At 39.8% G+C, this 15,713-nt stretch overlaps 1 protein-coding gene across 2 annotated transcripts in view; it reads right to left on the reverse strand.

Annotated features, from left to right (window-relative positions):
• CDKL3 (cyclin dependent kinase like 3) overlaps positions 1–15,713 on the reverse strand; it is a 119,050-nt gene that overhangs the window by 88,611 nt on the left and 14,726 nt on the right. The gene's annotated exons all lie outside the window — the stretch shown is intronic.

Raw genomic sequence — 15,713 nt, forward strand, 5'->3', positions numbered from 1 at the left:
AAGGGCAACAAAAGGGAATAAATAAATATATTTTTTAAAAAACACCATTCCACTGCCCATGGAGTTCCACCCATTCTCAGCCCTTGATGCTATCCATAGTGCTCCTATGTAGTGTAGAGATTGAACCAGGGGAAGTCATGCTCTCTACTGCTGAGTCACCTTGAAGGTCCTTATGATCTTACTTTACCTTAGTGCAAAAATGTTGACAGTCATTCCTCCATCTCTGATTTCTGAAACCTAAAATTCTCTCTCTCTTCAGCAGTTTCTTTCTCTGTTACTTAAGTGTAGGGTTATGATCTCGAGTTCTTGCTTTTCATAGATATTTCCTCGACAATGTCATATACTCTTAGTTTTTAACCACTTTCTTCATTTAGCTATGGAGAGACAACACTCCTGGGATTATTTCCACCTATTGTCTTCTATTTTAATTTCATCAACATTTGTATCTTCATTAATTATCTAATGCTAGGTATAAACTGCTATCTTTTCTTTTTGGTCTGCTGGGATTTTTTTCCACAACCCCAGTGAACTCTTTGTTAAAAAATTTCAGGTGGTCCAGTGGAGAAAGCACTGGACTCTCAAGCATGAGATCCTGAGTTCAGACTCTGGCAGCACATGTACCAGAGTGATGTCTGGTTCTCTCTCTCTCTCTCTCCCTTCCTCTTTCCTCCTATCTTTCTTATAAATGAATGAATGAATGAATGAATAAATCTCTAAAAAAAGAAATCTCTTTTAATTAATTTTTTTTCAGATAGAGACAGAGAGAGATAGAGAGGAAGGAGGAAAAAGAGGGAGGTGGGGGAGGGAAAAGAAGAGGAAGGGGAGGAAGACGACAGACACAGCATTGCTCCTCTGGTCACGACACCTCTCCTAGTGCAAGATGCTCCTGTCAATGCCAGGGACTCAAACTCAGGTCCTCCTGCATGGCAAAGTATGTGCTGTACTTGGTAAGCTATCTCCTGGCTCCCAAATTTCTGTCTTTAAACAAGTTATCTCTCCTAGTTTCCACAAGGACTAAAGACCATAAGAAGCTCCAGTTAACCCACACATTTCTCAGATTCAACAAATGCAAAATTAAGCACATCATCTCCACCAAACCTACTTGTTCTTATCAATCAATTAGTTCACTGAGTGGAACCAACGTAAATCCAAGGCGTTTTTCTCCTTCAGCTCTGGGAGGGAGAAAGAGAACCAGAGTATGGCTATTGCCGATGAGCTTCTAGGGATCAAACTCACAACCTCATATTTGAGTGTCTAAATTTTATCCATTATGCTGCCTATCAGGACACAGCCCCAAACACTCTGAACCTGTTTTGCTTCCTAGTTCAAGTCCCCTCAACTATCTCACCAAAATTACTGTACTAAAAACTTATTTCCCTGAATTTACTGAGCCCCTCCAAACCATGATGCATAATGAAGTCATAGTACTATTTTAAAAGCACATGTGTGATCATGTCACTTCTCCACTTAACATCCCTCAAAGATTGCACAACAAAACAAAATTCAAACTCCTTAAAATGATTTACAAGGTTTTGTAGAACATGACCCCCTGTTCACCTGCCCAACCTTCCCTCAACAACCTATGAAATGTGTCACTACTTGCCATGGCTTGTCTTGTGCTGTCCCAACTGCCTACAACTTTTTGCTTGGCCAACTAACTATCTCCCCAGGTGTGAGCTTAGATGTTTGTACTAGATTTTTTTTTATTCTTTACTTTCCCCACTGTAGTATTTGTCATGTTATCCTATCAGTCTGTCTTACTTTTTTGTAATTCCATCTAGACTGTGAGATGCATGAGAAGCTTATCTGTCTTGTTCAGTCTGTACCTCTAGTGCCTAATATAGTACCTAGAAAAAAGAAGGCATTTAAAAATATTAAATGAAGTATGCACTCACTCATAAAGTATCATATCAGGAGTGAAAATATATCAGTTACAGAAATCCTGGCTCTTTCCTTGCTTGTACAACTCGCTGCTATGCATCTTGTGATTGTCAAGAAAGGTTCTTGCTCAACTTTTCTTGAAAAATGGTAAAAAAAAAAAAAAAAAAAAACTATGGTGAACCTTTCTAAATGGGTAACATTAAAGTTGCCATCTACACAAATAAATGATTCTTTTTTACTTCTACAACTTATTTTAATTGAAGACTATATGCTAAGCACTGTGCCAGGATCCAGTGTTAGGATCTGAGGATGGAAAAGTACATTAAGTACATAAACATGGAAAAGCAGATTAAGATACCACTTTTGCAGGGCTGGGCAATGATGCACACAGTTGAACACACATGTTAGTATGCTCCAGGCCTCAGTTCAAGCCCTGGTCCCCATCTGTAGAGAGAAAGCTTCACAAGTGGTGAAGTAGTGCTGCAGATCTCTCTCTCTCTATATATATATGTATATGTATATGTATATGTATATGTATATGTATATGTATATGTATATGTATATGTATATGTATATGTATATGTATATGTATATGTATATGTATATGTATATGTATATATTCTCATATTCTCTCTGCCCTATCAAATAAAATAAAGAAAAATGGCTGCTGGGAATGGTATATTCATTATGCAGGCATCAAGCTCCAATGATAACCCTGGTGGCAATAAAAGAAAAAATAAAATAAAATCCACTTCAGCAGCCTGGGGTATGGTGTAGTGGATGGGGCATCAGGCTCTCAATCACAAGATCTTGAGTTCAATCTCCAGCACTGCATTTGGCAGACTAATTCTTCTCTCCCCCCCTCATTAATAAATAAATATTTTTTAAAAGATACCATTTTATCTATTTTGCCTACTACATCCATTGTCCTTTTCAGTGTTGTAAATATAAGGCAAAAAGGTCCACTCAGTTAACAATGATTGTCACTCTTTTCAACAACTAATTTTGTAACTTGCTACTAGTACACAGAAATACAACTAATTTTTGACATATTGGTCTTATATCCTACCATCTCAATTATATCAACTTTGTCATAGATTCCATGTGATGGTCTACATAGATGTTCATGTCATTTGTAAATAAATATACTTTTACATCTCGATGAAAAGTGTCCACTTTTGGGACCAGGTGGTGGCACCCCTGGTTGAAAGCACCTTACAGTAAGCAAGGACCTAGGTTTAAGCCCCCAGTCCCCAACTGCAGAGGGAAAGCTTCACAGGCATTGAAACAGTGCTACAGGTGTCTCTCTTTCTCTCTCACTCCCACTTCTTTCTCAATTTCTCTGTCTCTATCCAAGTGAGGTAAATATATCTTTTAAAAGAGGTTACTTTACAAGAATAGCTGTATTACAGTTTGCTCACTCACTCCAAAGCTAACCTTAGCAAAGCAAAGACTGCAAAAGCTGAACAAAGGCAAGAGACTGGCATACTGTAAGGATGACTCTTTAGTCATTATCAGGCCACCCCATCAGCTGGGGCCCTATTCCGGGAGTCCTGAGATTCCCAAACAGACATGATGGGCCTAGACTTCAAATAAAATCCCTCTCTCCATTGTTACAGGTCATCTCTATCAGGAACAACAAAATAGACCACTTTGTGGGCTCCCCATAGGACCTTGCCCTCAGCTTGGATCAACAACAGTAGAGAATGTTCCATCCTCTGCAGGGAGGCTGGACAACATACTCTATGCTCCACCTGAGGAAGATGGGTCCTGATATTGGGGTAGCTTGGAACGTTCCTACTCACGACCACAGAATGTGAGCTCAGATCTACAAGGATGCAGAGCTCCTAAGGTGAATATGGACCCCAGACCAAATCAAATCGATGGGGTTTACAGTCAACAATATTTATACCCCTTCCCCATATCTGGGAGCTACTCTCTTCCCTGATCCAGCTTTTTGTCCCTTTTCCAGCCATGAAATCACCTCCCCAGACAATAACTTGGATCCACCTGTGTATCAGATTTCAGGCTCAGAGGGAAAAAAAAAAACTAGTATAGCTACAGGCCCTTTGGAATATAACTGAAATATGCCTACTAGCTATCTACAAAATGGAGGGCCCCCCAACACTTCACCTGCACTATTCCAGCCTTTAGGTCCATGATTGTTCAACAGTTTGTTTGGTTTTGCATGTTAACTCTCTTTTCAGCCACCAGGTTCCAAATGCTAGCATGATGCCAACCAGACTTCCCTGGACAGACGACCCCACCAATGTGTCCCGGAGCTCTGCTTCCCCAGAGCCCCACCCTACTAGGGGAAGAGAGAGACAGGCTGGGAGTATGGATCGACTAGTCAATGCCCATATTCAGCAGGGAAGCAATTACAGAAGCCAGACCTTCCACCTTCTGCATCCCACAATGACCTTGGGTCACACTCCCAGAGTGTTAAAGAATAGGGAAGCTATAAGGGGAGGGGATGGGATACAGAGGTCTGGTGGTGGTAATTGTGTGAAACTGTACCCCTCTTATCCTATGGTTTTGTCAATGTTTCCTTTTTACAAATAAAAAAAAAAAAGAAAGAAACTAACTGCACAAAGCACAAGGACCAGTGTAAGGATCCAGGTTCGAGACCCGGGCTCTCCACCTGCAAGAGAGTTGTTTCACAAGCGGTGAAGCAAGTCTGCAGGTGTGTTTCTCTCCCCCTCTCTGTCTTCCCCTCTTCTATTTCTCTCTGTCCCATCCAGCAACAATTACATCAATAACAAAAACAATAATAACTATAACAATAAAAAACAAGGGCAACAAAAAAGGGGAATAAGTAAATAAATACATTTTTAAAAAGTAAAAGTTAAGAAATAAACTAACCATATGACCCAGAAGTTCTGTTCCTAGTTCTTTAACCAAGAAAATTGAGAACAGGGGTCAAGAGATAATGATAGTTCATCAGACAGGTGCTGTGCCTTGCTGTATGAGCAGTCTAGGTTTGAAAGCTGATACAACATGGGAGTGCAGTGGCGTCCCCCTCTCTCTGAAAGAAAAATTTGGCCTGGTGGGGCAGCGGGAGCACAGCCGGTTAAGCACACATGGCGCAAAGCGTGAGGACTGGCTTAAGGATTCTGCTTTGAGTCCCTAGCTCGATCCCCCAGCTCCCCATCTGCAGGGGGTTCGCTTCACAAGTGGTGAAGCAGGTCTGCAGGTGTCTATCTTTCTCTCCTCTTCTCTGTCTTCCCATTCTCTCTCGATTTCTCTCTGTCCTATCCAACAGCAACAACAGCTATAATAACCACAACAAGGGCAAAAAAAAAAAAAAAAAGCAAGAGGCTGTGGGTTTGATTCCCAGCACTACATATGCCCAAGTGGTGCTTTGGTCTCTGTCTCTAAAAAAAAAAAAAGAAAGAAAGAAAAAGTTGGCCTGGAGTAGTGAGATCTGTACATGAACAAATCCTTGCTCCATAAAGATAACCAAAAAAAAAAAAAAAACCCTGAAAATATATGTCCATACAAAGAATATTCATATTTGACTAATCCTCTGAGGTCCCAGGTTCAACCTCCAGAACCACTGTAAGCCAGAGTTGAGCAGTGGTCTGATCTTTGTCTCTGTCTTCCTATATCTCTATTTCTTTCTTATTAAAATAAAACATTTTTAAAAATGGAATGAAGAAATCCTTAGAACCATTGTTTAAAAAATAATTTAAATGTTGATCAACTAAATGATGAATGAACAAATAAAATACGATATATCCATAAAATGGAATATTATTCAGCAATTAAAACAAAGTGTAGGGAAATTGTGACGATGTGGTAGATCCTGGCAGGGTTTGACCTGAGGGGTGTGTCTGTCCTGTTAGTCTCTCTCTCTACTGAGAGGTTGAGGGAGGGACACATGGGAACCTCAAAAGGTTGCCTCATCTTATCAGACTCCCCATCTCACAAAGTACCCTTCATTTTTCTGCCTCCAGGAGCCCAGCATTCCTTAAAACATTAAGCCAGCTCCCCCTGCTCCATCCTTCATTCCTTGATACTATGACTCATCCTTTTATTATCTACATATCAATCTTCTGCTTTGTCTTACAAATGACTAAATTCCCCGCAGGGTTATTATTAATCCTACCAGTTAAACCCCTAGCAACAGTTGCTAAGGAAGCCCCTTCCGTTCCCAGCCCCTTTCACCTTTCTCCGCCCCTTTCCTAACCATGTATGGTATTGTCAAGCTACTTCCGTCTCTGACTTGTCTATTCCCTTTTTCTGGCCTGGAGAGGCAGGGGGAGGGCAGACCAGTAGGCTGATGCCAGCCATTACGGTTTACGCCATGTGGCTTAACCAGGTGTGCTACCGCCAGACTATGGGACACTCAGATGAATAAAGATTTGAATTGCCTCGTCACCATGAGCTTGGATCCTGGGTCATATCTCTCTCTCTCTCTCTCTCTCTCACATTGCTAACCAGACAACAAATAAAGTACTTGCACATGCTACTGAGCTTCCAAATATGCTAAGTGGAGGATGTCAAATACAGAAGGCAGGAGTTGGGTGGTAGCAGCGGGTTAAACGCACATGGTGGTGCAAGGACTGGTGTAAGGATCTCGGTTCAAGCCCCCGACTCCCTACATACAGGGGAGTTGCTTCTCAAGTGGTGAAGCAGGTCTGCAGGTGTCCATCTTTTTCTTCCCCCTTTCTGTCTTCCCTTCCTCTCTCCATTTCTCTCTGTCCTATCCAATGACGACAACATCAATAACAACAATAATAACTACAACAATAAAAAGATAACAAGGGCAATAGTGCAGCGGGTTAAGCGTACATGGCGCAAAGTGCAAGGACTGGTGTAAGGAACCCAGTTCGAGCCCCCAGCTCCCCACCTGCAAGGGAGTCATTTCACAGGCGGTGAAGCAGGTCTGTAGGTATCTATCTTTCTCTCCCCCTCTCTGTCTTCCCCTCCTCTCTCCATTTCTCTCTATCCTATCTAACAATGACATCATCAATAACAACATTAACTACAACAATAAAACAAGGGAAACAAAAGGGAAAATAAATAAATTTTTAAAAAAATAACAAGGGCAACAAAAGGGAATAAATAAATATATACCTAAAAAAACAAATACAGAATGCTACATATAGGATAATTTCATTAATACAAAATACCCAATAAAAGTGTATCTATACAAACAGAAGCACACTGTTGATCTCCTACGGCAGGAGTGAAGGTGAGCAGAAGTTGGGATTAGTAAATTGAGTGGTAGCACAGCGGGTTAAGTGTACATGACATGAAGCTAAAGGACTGGCACAAAAGCACTAGTTAAAGCCCCTGGCTCCCCACCTGGAGGGGTGTTGCTTCACAAGCAATGAAGCAGGTCTGCAGGTATCTCTCTTCCTCTCCTCTCTTGATTTCTCTCTGTCTTATCCAACAACAATGACAGCTATAACAGCAATAATAACAACCACAACAATGATAAACAACAAGGGCAACAAAAGGGGGAAAATAGCCTCCAGAAGCAGTGGATGCATAGTGCAGGCACCGAGCCCCACCAATATCCCTGGAGGCAATAAAAAAAAGTTGGGATTGATTACAAAAAAACAAAATTAATATTCTCTTTATGCAGTGCTCAGAAATGAACCCATGGTCCTATACTGTCAGCAAATTGTGAGGATGTGGTTGACTTGAAGGGACATCCATCCTGTCAGTCTCTCTCTCTACTGACAGGTTGAACAAGGAGGGAACAAAACCCCCCAAGGTTTGCCTCAGACTCCCTGCCTCACAAAGCACCCTGCATTCCTGGTACCATGCCCTGCTCCCTTATTATCTACATAATCCCCACCCATTTCATTCCTTTGATCTATCTTCTTTTTACCCTCAAGACCCTTCCTGCCTGCAGGGTATTATTTATCCTACCAGTTAAAACCCTTGCAACATTTGCTAAGGAAGTTCCTACCTTTCCCAGTCCTTTTTGCCTTTCTCCGCCCCTTTCTAAACCATGTCAAACCATTTCCATTTCCAACTTGTCACTTCCGGGTCCAACTCTTAAAAGCCTTGGCTCTCTGATGAATAAAGAATCGAATCACCTCGCCACCACGAGCTCTATTCATGAGTCATCTCCCTCACATTGCTGAGTGAATAGCAGCCCAGGCTGGCTCCAGTCACGTTCTTTCCAACCCAGAGAGTATGTGCCCAGGAAAAGGCACCCCCACGCTAGCCTGGCACTACACTTACACAAAAACCACTGAATGATCTACTTGAAGAAATTTTCTATTTATTATTATTATTATTATTGCCATTGATGTGGGGCTCAGTGCCAACACTACAAATCCAATGCTCCCAGTAGCCATATATCCCCCTTTCTATTTTTTTAAATTATCTTTATTTATTGGATAGAGACAGCCAGAAATCAACAGGGAAGAGGGAGACAGAGAGACAGAGAGAGAGAGAGAGACCTTCAGCACTGTTTCACCACTCACAAAGCTTTCCTCCTACAGGTGGGGGGTGGGGAGTTGAACCCAGGTCCTTGTGCACTGTAACATATGCGCTCAACCAGGTGTGCCACCACCCATCCCCCCTTTCTATTTTTATTGGATAGGACAGAGAGGACTTGAGAGGGGAGGGAGAGATAGTGAAATACCTGCAGACCTGCTTCACTATTTGTAAAGTGCCCCCTGTAAGCAGGGACTCAAACTCAGGGTCTTGCACTTGGTAACATGTCCTCAACTGGGTACACCACTACATAGTCCTGCATTTTTCTATTCTTTACTTAGAAAAGAGAGGGAGAGACAAGTAAAGAGAGAGGAGGACAACAGTACTTCATGGAACTTTTCCTGGAGTTATGTATTTAATGGTTCAATACCCTGCACTACCAAAAGCCAGAGCTGATCAGTGCTCTATTAAAAAAATAAATTAAATAAAGGAGGAAAGGGAAATAAAAGGTAAGAGACATACTACATGAATAATTGCCCCACCACATGAAGCTTCCCTTATGTAGATGCTCCCAAGTGGTAGCCAGGGCCTTGTACCTGGGTCCCTGTGAATACAAACTGTGCATTCTACTAAATGAGTTCTCTCTCAGCCCCCAGTCTTTTTCAGGTTTTTGTTTTGGTTATTTTTTTAGAGACAGGCAGAGAATTAGTAAAAAAGACTATAGTACCAAAGCTTCCTTCAATGCAGTGGGGGCCAGGCTAAAACCTGGTTTATACACTTGGCAAAGTAGCACACTATCCAAGTGATCTATTTCACCATCTTTCCTGTTTCCTGTTCAATTCCTAGGGATTGAACCTAAGGTCTCTCTAATTCAAGGCATACATTCTGCCACTGAGTCCCTGGAATACCAATGAATTCTCACTTCCCCAATCTTGAACAGACATTTCTTCAAAGAAATTATACAAACATGAATTAGCCTATTCTGGATTATTTCATTTAAATAAAGTAGAATAATATGCTATGTGGTTTTTTTGCACCTGACTTCTTTCATTTAACAGAATGTTTTCAAAGTTCATTCATACTGTAGGTTTTATCAGTATCTCAAACCCTTTTGTGACTCAATAAATTCCATTGTATAAACTTCAGTTTGATTATACATTCATCAGCTGATATAAATTTGACCTGTTTCTATTTCCCTAGTATGAATAATGTTAATAAGAAAATTCCTTTACAGGTTTTATATTAACACATTTTTAGTTCTCCTTGGTATATGCTAGGAGTAAAACTGCTGGATTATATAATAATTCTATGTTCAACTCTCTGAGGAATTGCCAACAACTTTCTATAGTTGCCATACCATTTCATATTATTTTCAGAAGTGTATGAGGGCTCCAGGTTTTCTTCTTCAATGCCAACATTTATTATTGCCTGTTAGGGGGCTGGGTGGTGGCACGCCTGGTTGAGCATGCACATTATAGTGTGCAAGGTCCCAGGTTCAACACCTCAGTCCCTACCTACAGGGAGAAAACTTAATGAGTAGTGAAGCAGCGTAGCAGTTATCTCTCTCCTTTTGTGTCTCCCCTTCCCTTTCAATTTCTCTCTATATATCTCTGAAATAAATAAAAATATTGCCTTATATTTTAAAATTAAAGCTAGTTTAGAAGATTTAAAGAGGTATCTCATTGTGATTTTCACTTTAATATCCATGATTAATGTGCTATTATTTCATACGCCATCAATCATCTGTATATCTTCTTTTTAAAAAAATATTAAGTTACACTGTAACAAGATTATAAGATTACAATGTATAGGTCCACACTACAACCAGCACCAAAGTTTTGTATCCCTAACTTCCCACCTCCCAAAGATAACCATCATAGTTATCGTTAAGTCTTACAGTTAGCTTGTTTCTGGTTTGTTTGGATTTTTTTTGGGGGGGGGCAAGTTAATGTAAATCAGACCTCTAGATTCCATATACGAGTGAAACTAGTTTTCTTTCATCTTTTACTTACTTTACTAAGCATAATCACCTCCAGTTCCATTCATTTTGTCCCAAAGGACACAGCATCATCTTTTTTGATTGCAGAGTATTCCATGGTATATATATATTCCATAACTTCTTTAGCCAGTCATCTAATGATGGGCATTTAGGCTGCATCCACTCTTTGGTTGTTGTGAAAAATGCAGCTATGAATATAAGGGTGCATTAAGCTTGTGTCCACTGGATAGATGCCGAAGAGTAGTATTGCTGGATCATAAGGTACTCCCATTTTGTTTAAGAACTTTCCATATAGTCTTCCAAAGAGGCTGCTTCAGTTTGCACCAGCAGTGAAGCAGAGTCCCCTTTTCTCCACAGCCTAACACCTCTCATTTCCTGGTTTGTTAATGTAAGCCATTCCCTCAGGTGTGAGATGTCATCTCACACCATGATAATAATTTGCATTTCTCTGATGGCTTATTTCTTTATGTGTCTGTGGGCCATGTGTATCTCTTCTTTTGAAAACTAGTTCTTTGGTTCACTTTTTTTTTTTTACTGTTTTTTGTTTTGTTTTTTCCTTCTTATGTAGATCTGTACCAGTTCTGTATAGATATTTGATCAGTTGCTTGTCTGATGCGTGATTTGCAAGTATCTTCTCCCATTTACTGGGTTGCCTGGTTATCTTTTATAGTTTGCTTTCAATGTGTAGAAGCTTTTTAGTTTCATGTGACCCCATTTATTTACTCTTGTTTTCACTTAAGGTCAATAAGTACTTTTTTATATATTTGGGTGCATGTATATTGGGAGCATATATACTGATGATGGTTATGTTTTCCTGCTGGATTGATCCTTAGACTAATATGTAGTGTCCATGTCTGTCACTTTTCACCTTCTTTGCCTGAAAGTCTAACTTATCTGGTATTAGAATAGCTGTTCCTGTCCTCTTGTTTGCATTTTTGGTTTGAGATACCTTGTTTCAGCCTGTCACCTGGAGTTTCTGTTTGTCTTTCTTTTGGATATGTGTTTCCTGGAGACATAGAATATCTGAATCTTGATTTTTTTTGAGGGGGGGTGGAAAGAGAAGAAGTTTATTACATTGGTGGGCCAGAGCCTGGAATACTCCAAAGAAAGTGCTCAGCTGCAAACCTAGGGTTAAACTTCTATAGTCTATTCCAAGTCTATAAGCACAAGCAAGCCAGGAAGTACAGAAGCAAAATTCAAAGCAGTTAGTCCTTACAGTTACAATTACAAGGGATTTTTGTATCCCCACCATAAATAACATTGACATTTTCAATTAGCAGGTACATTATTCAGAGGATTAAATATTTCACTAGGAAAAACCTGTTGGTTGCAATGGATAGCTCCTTTACTAGGTCCTGTGGCAGGCAGCTTTAGTTCTCTTGCTCGTATTTGGGCCCCATATTCAGTTGCCTGCCTCAATTCATCACCAAGAGAATGCAATAAAGCTCCAGCTAATACAGCAAGAGTATCAAAGGGTTTCAATACAAGATATTTAGATCATAAGGAGTTATGATTGTGAAGAGAAGAAAATGTAGTGGAGATGTAGCCAAAAATAGACAAGATTGAAAGTAGATTATGAAGTAGATTAAGTAGGTAAGTAGAAAACAAAGAGAATTGGAATGTATAAAAACTGGGAAATGTCATGCATGTATATAAACTATTGCATTTTATTGCTGACTATAATCCTTTAGTGCCCTAATAAAGGAATTTTTTAAAGTTAGGTGAGAACTAGGTCAGACTACTTTGTCTTATGTAGGTCAGTCACTCTAAATCTTTTGACCAGTGAATATAAGCCATTCACATTTAGGGTGATTATTGATGAATGTTGTTTGCTTATATCCATTCTGGTTTTTGTTTCAAGGTTTCTTTATGTCTTGACTTTTTTTTGTTTATTTTTACAGACAGTTTTCTATAATGGTTTTGCCTACTGTATATATGTTTCCTACTTGCCTTTGTGCTCCATTATGTTTTGTGGTTATCATGAATATTATATCTAACTTACAGTATCTACAAGAGTCTCTTTCAAGTTTGCCTTGGTTCACCAACATTGGACTGTGTTGCTCTATTTTGTTCTCCCATTTCCTGTGTCTGATTTTCCTTATTGTCATTGTGTTCCTGGTTCTATTCTAATACTGATCATCATATTAAAAGTTGGGATTCCTTTGCCTTTTCTTTTCATGTTGGACTCCTCTCAATAATTCTTGCAAGGCAGGACTGGCAGTGGAAAATTTCCTCAGTTTCTGAATGTCTAAAAATATATTTCTCCCTCATATTTGAAGGATAATTTAGCAGGTACAGAATTTGTGGCTGACAATTCTTATCTTTTAATACTTTGAATATGCCATTCCACTCCCTCCTTGCCTCGAGGGTCTGTAATGAGAAATCTGATGAAAGCCTGATGGTTCTACCTTTGTATGTGACTTTCTTCCTTTTCCTGGCGGCCTGCAGTATTTTTTTCTTGTCCCTGATTTTGGATAGTTTTACAATAATGTCTTAGTATGTGCCATTTTGGATTCAAAAATTTAGTTGTGTGTTCACATTTTTGGATTTCTATATTTTGAACATTGTTCAGGCTTGGAAAATTCTGTTAGAATATCTATGAATAAGATCTCTAGTCCTTTGACTCCTTCCTCAGGGATCACAATAACTCTGGTGTTTGTCTTTCTGATGGAGTCTGCTATTTCACTGAGAATCGCTTCATTTTTCCTAAACCTTTCCTCTTCAAGAGTTTTAAATTCACAAAGTGTGGTGGTTGTGTCTTCTAGTGTTGATATTCACTCCCACATCTGGTTAAGTCTACTTCTGTAGCCTCTTTCCTCAACCTGGACTGCATTCAATTTGTCCTTTAGGCCCTGCAGTTCTGTTTGGATTTTTTTTTTTCTGTACTTTGTAATTCTCTGGTAAAATGATCTCTGAGTTCTTGAATCTTTAGTGCCTTGAATTGATTTCATAATGAGTTTTCTGAACTCTATCTCCATGATTTTTTCCAAATCTGTCTGGTCATCTGGGATTTCTGTCACTGCTGTTTGTGTATTTGTTTCCTCATTTAGTGTGGGTTTTGTTGTTGTGCCAGCAGGAGGCACTGTGGCCAAGGTCTTTGATTTCCCTGTTTATATATCCTAGGGTGGGGGGTGAGGGGGGGGGAGAAGATATTTTATCCTGAGTCACTGGACTGGTTCTGTGACCTTGATGCCAAGATAGGGTCTCCCTGCTGCTGTTCTATTCTCTGTGGGACAACAGCAATGAAGACTACAGAAGTCACAGTTGTAAACTTGTAAAAGGTGAGTTCTTAGGTGACATTTTTCCTACTTTTAACAGTCTTTTTTGTTGCTAAAATTCAGACCTGGGAGTGGTGTATTTCAGCCTCCAATCTAATTTAGTGCTTGCCATCTCTAAGCACCAGTTTTTAGTCCTGAGAATCACTCACTCCCTTACCTTCCACAAGCATATGTGTCTGTGCTAAGCAGTGGCTTGGGTCATTTTTTTCCCTCTCTTTCTTTTTTAATATTTTCTTCTTTAATTCAGACCCAGGAGTGGTGAGCCTCAGCTGCCAAACTCCCAGTCTAGTGCCAGCCATTCCTGAGTATGGGCTTTTAGTCCCAGGAATCTCCCCCTCACTCCCTTTCTGTCCATAAGCCACACATGTCTATACTCACCTTTGGCTTGTTGAGTTTTTGAAGAGATCCTGATACTATTTTGTTAAGTTTTCAGGTAATTTTCATTGCTTTTCCTAGTTGATCCAGGATAGCGACGTGTGGCTACTGCTACTTCAAAGTCACTCTAGAAGTATCTCTATCTGTATATCTTCTTTGAAAAAAGTGTCTATTCAAGTCCTTTGCCTACTTTTTTTTCTTATCCCATTTTCATACTGGGTTATGTTAATATTATTCAACTTTATTTTATATCTTATCAGATGTGTGATTTGCAAATAGTTAATCCCATTCTTTAAGAAAGTAAGGAAGCTTGAGATTGACTATAAGATTGGGAATTCCCTACATACCATACAAACCAAATGCAAAGTTCAGTCCTTGAATGGATTCTGATTTAATTAAACCAGCTATAAAAGATATTTTATTATGAAATAATAAAATTTGATAAAAATTTAATTCAAAGTTGATTATAAAATTTTTAATTAAAATATTAGTTAACTAATAAGAGAGAGGGAAAGAGAATCAAGAGAATCAATGTAGCATATGCTATGCTAAGGACTGAACTTGAGACTTCGTGCTTGAGTGTTCAATGCTTTATCCACTGTACCACCTCCTTGGTTATGATAAATCTTAATATAAACTAGGTATGAGATGATATTAGGGAGTTATTGTTAATTGTGCAGGTGTAACATTTCTGAGGTTATAAAGGAAAATACCCCTTTGTCATTATTATTATCAATGGTTCTTCACCACACCAGGCTGACATTATCAGACAAAAAAGACAGAAAAAAATCACAGCATTACAGCACTGCAGATTCCTTCATCAGCAGGGGTAGAGACCAGACTAGAATCTAGGTCATGCACATGATAAAGCAAATGCACTAAGGACACCTGGAAGCTATCTTGCTAGCCTGAAAATACACTTTTTAAAAAAGATACTTGGGAGGAGGAGGTAGTGGCACACTTGATTGAGTGCATTTTAAGTGCAGGTTCACACAGGAATCTGCATTCAAGCTCCTAGTCCCCACCTGCATGAAGTTTCATGAGGTGAAACATGTCTGTAGGTGTCTTTCTCTCTCCCTGTCTATATCCCTCTCCCTTCTCAATTTCTTTCTATCCTATCTTATGAAAAAAAGGGGGGGGGGTTGAGGGGAATGGTTACCTAGGACAATGGATTTGCACTGAGCCCCAGTAATAATTATAGTGACAACAAACAAAGAAACAAACAATTTTTTTAAAAAAAACACAGATACTTGATGAAGTATAAAGGGATAAAACCAGATTATCAGGGGCCAGGTGGTAGCACACCTGGTTAAGTGCACACATTACAGTGCACAAAGACCCAGGTTCACGCCCTGGTCACCACTTGCATGGGGAAAGTTTCACAAGTAGTGAAGCAGGACTGCAGGTGTCTCTCTGTTTCTTTCCCTATCTTCCCCTCCCATCTCAATTTTTCTGTCTCTGTCTAATAAATAAGTAAGTAGGAAAATAAATTTTTAAAAAAACAGCTCAGGGGGGAAAGTACATAACTTACTACACATGGGGACCCTGGTTTTTGATCCTTAACACCACATGTGGGCATCATGGACAGCATAAAGGGAACTCCATGTGCGGTAGAACAGTGCTTTGGTATTTCCCTCTGGCAAAATATAAAGCAGCTGGGGAGATGGGCCAGCTGGTGGGGCATTGCGCTTTTATGTCTCAGGCTCCAGGGCTGACCCCTAGTATAGCATGTGCTGGAGTGGTACTTTTACTTCTCTCTTGCTCTCTCATGTGAAATTCTT

This window comes from Erinaceus europaeus, chromosome 2 (assembly GCF_950295315.1).
Source record: "Erinaceus europaeus chromosome 2, mEriEur2.1, whole genome shotgun sequence".
Taxonomy (NCBI): Eukaryota; Metazoa; Chordata; class Mammalia; order Eulipotyphla; family Erinaceidae; genus Erinaceus; species Erinaceus europaeus.